Below are 9,478 nucleotides of genomic sequence, written 5' to 3' on the forward strand. Positions count from 1 at the left end.
TGGTGCAGGATATTAGAACGGTTTTAAATGATGTAGCATGCTTTGACTAAGTTAACGCTACAGCATAGGAAAAGTAGGTACTACATTTGTTTGTATAAATAACTTTTCTTTTTTTCGACGCTGAGGTAATATTAAAAGATATGTTTAATCAGCGGGAAAACAACCATATTTTTTTATTATTTACGTCCGCTAGTAAAATTTTTCCTGGTGTAGAGCGTGGAGCAGAACAAGATGAGTGCGATGGGTTTGCCACTTCAACACGCAGGTCGGTTATCATATGTCGCTGCCACGCACCTTGCATATTGTGGCATCGTGCGGAGCGTATGATGAACAATTACGACAGCGTATTATTATTTTCTTAACAAAATAATTACGACGGTATCCCACAAATTATTTAAAACAGATAATTCAACATACTCTGACTATTTTGAATGATTTTTTTATCTAGCTCGTTGCACTGCTAGTCAACGGCCTTGCCGCAGTGGTAACACCGGTTCCCGTCAGATCACCGAAGTTAAGCGCTGTCGGGCTGGGCTAGCACTTGGATGGGTGACCATCCGTTCTGCCGAGCGCTGTTGGCAAGCGGAGTGCACTCAGCCCTTGTGAGGCGAACTGAGGAGCTACTTGATTGAGAAGTAGCAGCTCCGGTCTCGGAAACTGACATACGGCCGGGAGAGCGGTGTGCTGAGCACATGTCCCTCCATGTCCGCATCCAGTGACGCCTGTGAGCTGAGGATGACACGGCGGCCAGTCGGTACCATTGGGCCTTCATGGCCTTTTCGGGAGGAGTTCGTCGCGTAGCTGCTTTCGGAACATGCGTTGCTTGCTGACTGCGTGGATCAGATGTCGGTGGCGTGTGTATGTCCTAAACAAGGCCAGCGTGGAAGCAGTGCAGGATACTCATTGCTGCTGCTAATGTATCTACCGGAAAAGCTGCTCGGCAAGTTTCATCATCTGGACCTCACTGTGGTCCTAGAAATTCCTAATTCACGAGACGCGCGTCGGATGGATCTGGAAAGATGCCTGTTTTCCGTGTCTTTTAATTCAAGGAAGATCCTACACACTGCTGGTCTGTTTAAACTTCATGCACCCTGCAACCATGCTTCTTCTGTATTGTCTGCTGTTAGCACAGAACACAGAATATATCATTTTACAATAACAGCTGTCTAGTAGCGTAGGTCACATAACAAACACCATTCGTTGGGTGAAAGCTTTACATGTTCAGGCGCCACCATTACCAATTTGAAGGCCCTACCATCAAAGTACATCATCGGGTAGTAATGAACCATTCAGTGTCTTCTCCTAGTACCCAGTATAATTGTAGGACCAGTTGCTTACTACAATGTTTTAATGATGGGGTTACTTATCCACTCAGTCACGGTGACGACTGTATAATGACATTAATATGCAAGAGGCTCTGTAGCTACACTTTTTTTGTTTACGAGCCCCCACATATAGTAGAATGTATGAAGTTACTGAAGAAAGGTCGTAGTTCTATTCTGCATGTAATTCCTCTTCTTCTTTTGTTTATGTGCCTCATGAATCGTAGAGCTGAGAGGTAGTTTCTTCTGATGAGTGGGGAGCTTTGCTTTCGTAGAATCGATAGACATATGGCTGCCGGCTAGAGCACGTTGAATTGCAGAACTGGAATACATTATGTTCTTAAACGTGTGCTACTGTAGATGGGCTCTCTTTCTCTCTCGTTAAACAGTTTAACTGTTCGTTGGACGTCCCCCATTGTGGTGGTATGGTCACCTAGTATCACAGAGGGGGAGAGAGTTTCCACGGAATAAATTAGCAATCTGCGCTGAGACACTGCATAGGCAATTCCACTCATCTAATAATATTACTTGAACGCCGCTATATCGCGGAGCCGGCCAGTGTGGCCGAGCGGTTCTAGGCGCTTCAGTCTGGAACCGCGCTACCGCTACGCATTTATTGGCGCTCTTGTTTAACTTGTAACTGACCGTAAACAGCTCTATTTGCTATGACATGATTAGTCTTTGAAAGTTCTTGCGCTACAGGGTGGGCGATTTATCGATAGCCGTAAATACACTCCTGGAAATGGAAAAAAGAACACATTGACACCGGTGTGTCAGACCCACCATACTTGCTCCGGACACTGCGAGAGGGCTGTACAAGCAATGATCACACGCACGGCACAGCGGACACACCAGGAACCGCGGTGTTGGCCGTCGAATGGCGCTAGCTGCGCAGCATTTGTGCACCGCCGCCGTCAGTGTCAGCCAGTTTGCCGTGGCATACGGAGCTCCATCGCAGTCTTTAACACTGGTAGCATGCCGCGACAGCGTGGACGTGAACCGTATGTGCAGTTGACGGACTTTGAGCGAGGGCGTATAGTGGGCATGCGGGAGGCCGGGTGGACGTACCGCCGAATTGCTCAACACGTGGGGCGTGAGGTCTCCACAGTACATCGATGTTGTCGCCAGTGGTCGGCGGAAGGTGCACGTGCCCGTCGACCTGGGACCGGACCGCAGCGACGCACGGATGCACGCCAAGACCGTAGGATCCTACGCAGTGCCGTAGGGGACCGCACCGCCACTTCCCAGCAAATTAGGGACACTGTTGCTCCTGGGGTATCGGCGAGGACCATTCGCAACCGTCTCCATGAAGCTGGGCTACGGTCCCGCACACCGTTAGGCCGTCTTCCGCTCACGCCCCAACATCGTGCAGCCCGCCTCCAGTGGTGTCGCGACAGGCGTGAATGGAGGGACGAATGGAGACGTGTCGTCTTCAGCGACGAGAGTCGCTTCTGCCTTGGTGCCAAAGATGGTCGTATGCGTGTTTGGCGCCGTGCAGGTGAGCGCCACAATCAGGACTGCATACGACCGAGGCACACAGGGCCAACACCCGGCATCATGGTGTGGGGAGCGATTTCCTACACTGGCCGTACACCACTGGTGATCGTCGAGGGGACACTGAATAGTGCACGGTACATCCAAACCGTCATCGAACCCATCGTTCTACCATTCCTAGACCGGCAAGGGAACTTGCTGTTCCAACAGGACAATGCACGTCCGCATGTATCCCGTGCCACCCAACTTGCTCTAGAAGGTGAAAGTCAACTACCCTGGCCAGCAAGATCTCCGGATCTGTCCCCCATTGAGCATGTTTGGAACTGGACGAAGCGTCGTCTCACGCGGTCTGCACGTCCAGCACGAACGCTTGTCCAACTGAGGCGCCAGGTGGAAATGGCATGGCAAGCCGTTCCACAGGACTACATCCAGCATCTCTACGATCGTCTCCATGGGAGAATAGCAGCCTGCATTGCTGCGAAAGGTGGATATACACTGTACTGGTGCCGACATTGTGCATGCTCTGTTGCCTGTGTCTACGTGCCTGTGGTTCTGTCAGTGTGATCATGTGATGTATCTGACCCCAGGAATGTGTCAATAAAGTTTCCCCTTCCTGGGACAATGAATTCACGGTGTTCTTATTTCAATTTCCAGGAGTGTATATTATAGTGGGAAATTATGGCTTTACTATTATTATTATCTTCTTCTTCTTGTTATTAATGCAAAATAATTTTGTTTCTCGCCACTGAGGTGCTGTGATCTCAGCTTCGGCGAGCGCTAGCTGGTGCTCAACGCACGCGCACTCGTCTAATATATGAATGTATGTCTAAAGGTATATAGAGAGCGGAAAGTTGTCAGCATGAGATACAGCAATACAGGAACGTGTTTATTAATCAGTGATGAAGAGAATACAATAAAGAAACACAGATTTCGATTTACATAAGCGTAGTTTAATATTCAGAAGTAAAGACAGGCAGTTTAGTATGAAAAATAAGCAGTCACCCGTAATACTGAATTTAGAATGTTATGGTCAGTGCTTACTAGACTTCCTTTCCTTTTCAAAATTCCTTGCATTGCCACTGGTCATAGATTTCACCAGTGTGATGTCTGCATTGCAGTTTTACGTCACTCCTCTAAAAGCATTCCTTAGATAATTTGTATTGGCTATCTGATGATTCGTCATATTTTTCATCGAGTAAATTCCACAAATTCTCTATTGGCTTAATGTCTTGATATTGTAATGGTGTTAGCATCCAGCGGAGAGTGTTATACAGCAGCTACAGCCTTGGATCTAGAGCTCTATGTTTTGAATCATTATCTTAAGTGAAAATATAACGCTTAGAAATACCGATATTATTCAGATTTCCGGATGTCTGCTTTTTAGGATCTTTCTGTAAACTTTGCGGTTCATAATTTCATTAATAAAATAAAAAACCCACACCATTTGCAATTATGCAGTCCCAGACGAGTACTGAACTCCCTCCATGTTTGCCCGAGGGTGTTATATTTCTCTATTCAAGTTAAATTTATTTTTTTCCTTCATACTGTTACTCTCTCAAATTTACATTAGGTACAACCTTGTTACAGGAATCAGACACATTGGATTTATGTTCTCTTGCAAATGCAACCCACTTCCTTTTGCTGATTTTACTGATGTCTGTTTTTCTACGGGCTTCTTGACGTCTCTAAGTAGTCGTCGTTTTTTACCTCTCAGATAAAACTGCAGTAGCACTGCTTTGTGACTGGTTTTCGTATGGTTTGGTCTGATTAAACCTGTATGTAATTGTCTCACTTTACTGTTAGGTCTGCGATTTCGTGTAAAGATTCTCCTTTTCGAAACGTGATGCAAATTTTCTGTCTTTTGTTTCGTAGTTTCGGGACGTTTTCGGTCTATACTCCTTAAATATCGCGCAGCGGCTTTGAAAATCAGACAGAGAACTATCCAATGCATTGGATGAAACACAACTGCATGAGGAAGGGGAGAGGGGTGTGTGTCAATGGGAAAGTATACCTGGGGTCTTGTTTGACATCAACATATGAACTCAAGCAGCCTTTTATTTCTAAATGTGGATATTACAGGATGTACGGGAAATGATTATTAATCATTTATTAGTTATACTGTTATGACTGTGCTTGCTATATTTATGCATTAAGGCTGGATGAATAATTTCTGGAGTTACATCTCGTTTCGACCAGCGTTGTTTAGTATACAGATATGCATGTAATTATGTTGGAAATGTGTCTGAATATACACCATCTGTGGATGTTTTTACGTACTTCATAGACAATCTTTTAGTACAATACATCTCTGGACTAGTGGAACATATGAGGAGGTTCTAAGACGAATATTTACTTTATTGTATGGGTACCAAGCATTTACAGAAACCTCCTCCCAGACTTCTACATTCATCAGCAGAGAGCCAGGTCGAGTGGTTCTAGGCGCTTCAATCCGGATCCTCGCTGCTGCTCCGGTCGCAGATTCGAATCCTGTCTCGGGCGTGGATGTGTGTGATATCCTTAGGTTAGTTAGGTTTAAGTAGTTCTAAGTCTAGGGGACTGATGACCTCAGGTGTTACGTCCTATAGTGCTTAGAGCCATCTGAACCATCAGAGCCAGGTGGGAAGCGGTAATGAGGATCCAGCTGTACTCAAGAGGCCAAGAAAAAAAAATGGTTCAAAACGCTCTGAGCACTATGGGACTTAACATATGACGTCATCAGTCTTCTAGAACCTAGAACGACTTAAACGTAACCAACCTAAGGACATCACACACATCCATGCCCGAGGCAGGATTCGAACCTGCGACCGTAGCAGTCGCGCAGTTCCAGACTGAAGCGCCTAGAACCGCTCGGCCACTCCGGCCGGCAGCCCAAGAAAACATAATTGTCAATAACAAATTTGTTAAGCAACAATACAGGGTTGTCTTCCAAAGTGATGCACAACAGCTGGGCCAGCAAAGCGGCGGCCTCACGAGTAGAAGAAGGCCTGTGTACACCCGACATGTTGTTGTATCAGCCCAACGGAGCATCGGGTGGCACTGGTGACGTCATGGGGCAGCCGTCAACTTGTGAACGCCAGCAGCCTCCAGCTCTACGTGAGTATTGGGACACGGCCGGCACCATTCCAAAATACCGAATGTATCCGGTACGTGTTGCCTCTCTAGTCGTTATTACCGTAGCGGGTTGCGACATAGAGAGAGTCCCTTTCTAAGCATCGTTAGTAGACAGCAGCAAGGTCGCACGCAGTGTATCCGGCAAGTGTTGACTCTCTAGTCGTTATTACCGGCGCGGGGTTGTGACATAGAGAGAGAAACCCTTTCTGGAACCCGAACCCTGCTCCTCCTGGGTGGAAAGGCCAAGTGCTCCCACCTAACACAATTAAACCACCAGACACACATGGAATTGATGGGAAATTAAAAATGCCGGAGCCCTTTCTGGGACTCGAACCCTGGTGGTCCTGGACGGAATGCTCAAGTGCACCCCCAACACATGAAACCTGTCTAGATGCGGGAGAGGAAGGTTAGGTTAGTGTACTTTATTTATTTTGGTCGAGAAACTGACGCAAAGATCGATCCTAATTGCGTAATTAATCACAAAGATAGGTCCTAATTACACAACTATATGCAAAGCACTACAGAAGGACGGCATAAAATCGCAATACGCCGCGGAAACTGACGATACCATACAACTGGTGTTATCCTGCCAAGAAAAAAATTCGCAGAACCACTCGAAACCAGCGACAGAAACATCGAAACTCTACCCTACACCTACAAGCTGCCAGAGTCGATATTAGCTAACTTTGAGACGGGTGTATTTCCTGCTTTTCATGTATGCGTGTTTCTACTGCATTACAGAGAAGTTATTATCAGAGTTTTTTTTTTCTTTGTATACGTCTACGGCATTGCATGTTTCGAATTCTTTAAGTTCAATGGGCCCCATGTACAATTAATCTTAAATAGAGTGATGGTAGAACTGCTGTCTGGACGCTTCCATATGAGGTCTACTTTTTTCGTATTTGGTCTTCGTGGTCCTTATGCGCAATTAATGTTAGCTGCAGTAGAGTCGTTTGGTAGTTACCTTGAAATGAGGGTCTCTAAATTTAGTGTTTACAGTTCCTAGGAAAGAACACCGTCCTCCAAGGACTTCTGTTTGAGTTCTGAAAGCAGCTCCATGGCACTTACAGGTAACAAATCTAGAAGCCATTCGCCGAAATTCTTCAACATGACCTGGAACGGATCAATTCCACCAGTGAAGTAAGCAGGACGATAGTAATACTTCACCTGAAAGTTACTGGTTTATTATTCCTACTCATCAGCATTAACTTGCATTTTTTCCGCATTTAAGGCTAGCGACCATTCATCACACCAAATGGAAATTTTGTCTAAATCGTCTTGTGTCCTCCTACAGTCACTCAGCTTTGATGACTTATCGTAGACCGCTGCATCGTCGGCAGACTATTGACCCGCCAAATCATTTAAGTATAAAGAGAACAGCAGCTATCCAATATGCAGCCCAGTGCAATTGGATAGCTGCTGTTCTCTTTATACTTAAATGATTTGGCGGGTCAATAGTCTGCCGACGATGCAGCGGTCTACGATAAGTCATCAAAGCTGAGTGACTGTAGGAGGACACAAGACGATTTAGACAAAATTTCCATTTGGTGTGATGAATGGTCGCTAGCCTTAAATGCGGAAAAAATGCAAGTTAATGCTGATGAGTAGGAATAATAAACCAGTAACTTTCAGGTGAAGTATTACTATCGTCCTGCTTACTTCACTGGTGGAATTGATCCGTTCCAGGTCATGTTGAAGAATTTCGGCGAATGGCTTCTAGATTTGTTACCTGTAAGTGCCATGGAGCTGCTTTCAGAACTCAAACAGAAGTCCTTGGAGGACGGTGTTCTTTCCTAGGAACTGTAAACACTAAATTTAGAGACCCTCATTTCAAGGTAACTACCAAACGACTCTACTGCAGCTAACATTAATTGCGCATAAGGACCACGAAGACCAAATACGAAAAAAGTAGACCTCATATGGAAGCGTCCAGACAGCAGTTCTACCATCACTCTATTTAAGATTAATTGTACATGGGGCCCATTGAACTTAAAGAATTCGAAACATGCAATGCCGTAGACGTATACAAAGAAAAAAAAAACTCTGATAATAACTTCTCTGTAATGCAGTAGAAACACGCATACATGAAAAGCAGGAAATACACCCGTCTCAAAGTTAGCTAATATCGACTCTGGCAGCTTGTAGGTGTAGGGTAGAGTTTCGATGTTTCTGTCGCTGGTTTCGAGTGGTTCTGCGAATTTTTTTCTTGGCAGGATAACACCAGTTGTATGGTATCGTCAGTTTCCGCGGCGTATTGCGATTTTATGCCGTCCTTCTGTAGTGCTTTGCATATAGTTGTGTAATTAGGACCTATCTTTGTGATTAATTACGCAATTAGGATCGATCTTTGCGTCAGTTTCTCGACCAAAATAAATAAAGTACACTAACCTAACCTTCCTCTCCCGCATCTAGACAGGTTTCATGTGTTGGGGGTGCACTTGAGCATTCCGTCCAGGACCACCAGGGTTCGAGTCCCAGAAAGGGCTCCGGCATTTTTAATTTCCCATCAATTCCATGTGTGTCTGGTGGTTTAATTGTGTTAGGTGGGAGCACTTGGCCTTTCCACCCAGGAGGAGCAGGGTTCGAGTTCCAGAAAGGGTTTCTCTCTCTATGTCACAACCCCGCGCCGGTAATAACGACTAGAGAGTCAACACTTGCCGGATACACTGCGTGCGACCTTGCTGCTGTCTACTAACGATGCTTAGGAAGGGACTCTCTCTATGTCGCAACCCGCTACGGTAATAACGACTAGAGAGGCAACACGTACCGGATACATTCGGTATTTTGGAATGGTGCCGGCCGTGTCCCAATACTTACGTGTCGACCTCCAAAGTACTCTCTTGACGACGAAGATTTTCACTCAGATGTCACAGCCACAGGTCCACTCGGAGGTCTCGCTGACTCGCAGGAGTCGGCTCTCAGCCCCAGTTTTGGAGGCAGGTGCCAGCAGCATCAGGAACTGGGTAGCAGCAACAGCAGCTGCGACGGATGACGGACGGCGTCCAGATCATGCGGGTCAAGCCTCCAGTTTGCCTTCTGGGTGATGGCCATCCATGCCCCATCAGCGTTGCCAGGGAAACTGGCAGTGCAGCTGGCAGCAGCAGTGGCAGGAAGTCCGCTCACGATTCCATAGGTGATCGAAGACGTTAGGCATGTTGAAGGCCGACCTCCATAGCCTCTCCTACCACTGGATACCTGCAACTGACACAAGGGTTGACCTACACAATGGGTAGTCAGCAATCTGCACTCAGCAATCAGACATTTGTGAGCAAAGGTGGGGTAGTAAAAATTTCATTTATTTCACGCCTGTGGTTACAAACGTGTAAGTCCTCAGACTATCGGTTTCGGTCAGCAATGATCATCTTCAGATCTGTAGCAAAACATCGTGATAAAACGCAAATACGATTAGTAGAATGTCCACAGCTTAAAACAATAAAATAGGCCATGATGAAAAGTATTACTGACATGCATGTATGACGCGGCATACTTGGAATATTTATGTTGGCGCTTTCTATGCGTTCTACGGAGGTGGGGATGGTAATTACATCATG

General features: G+C 46.0%; 1 pseudogene; it reads left to right on the forward strand.

The window, feature by feature from the left end:
* The first annotated feature begins 463 nt into the window (after window positions 1–463).
* Window positions 464–581, forward strand: LOC126426770 (5S ribosomal RNA; annotated as a pseudogene).
* The last annotated feature ends 8,897 nt before the right edge of the window (window positions 582–9,478 follow it).

Source organism: Schistocerca serialis, chromosome 1, assembly GCF_023864345.2.
Source record: "Schistocerca serialis cubense isolate TAMUIC-IGC-003099 chromosome 1, iqSchSeri2.2, whole genome shotgun sequence".
Taxonomy (NCBI): Eukaryota; Metazoa; Arthropoda; class Insecta; order Orthoptera; family Acrididae; genus Schistocerca; species Schistocerca serialis.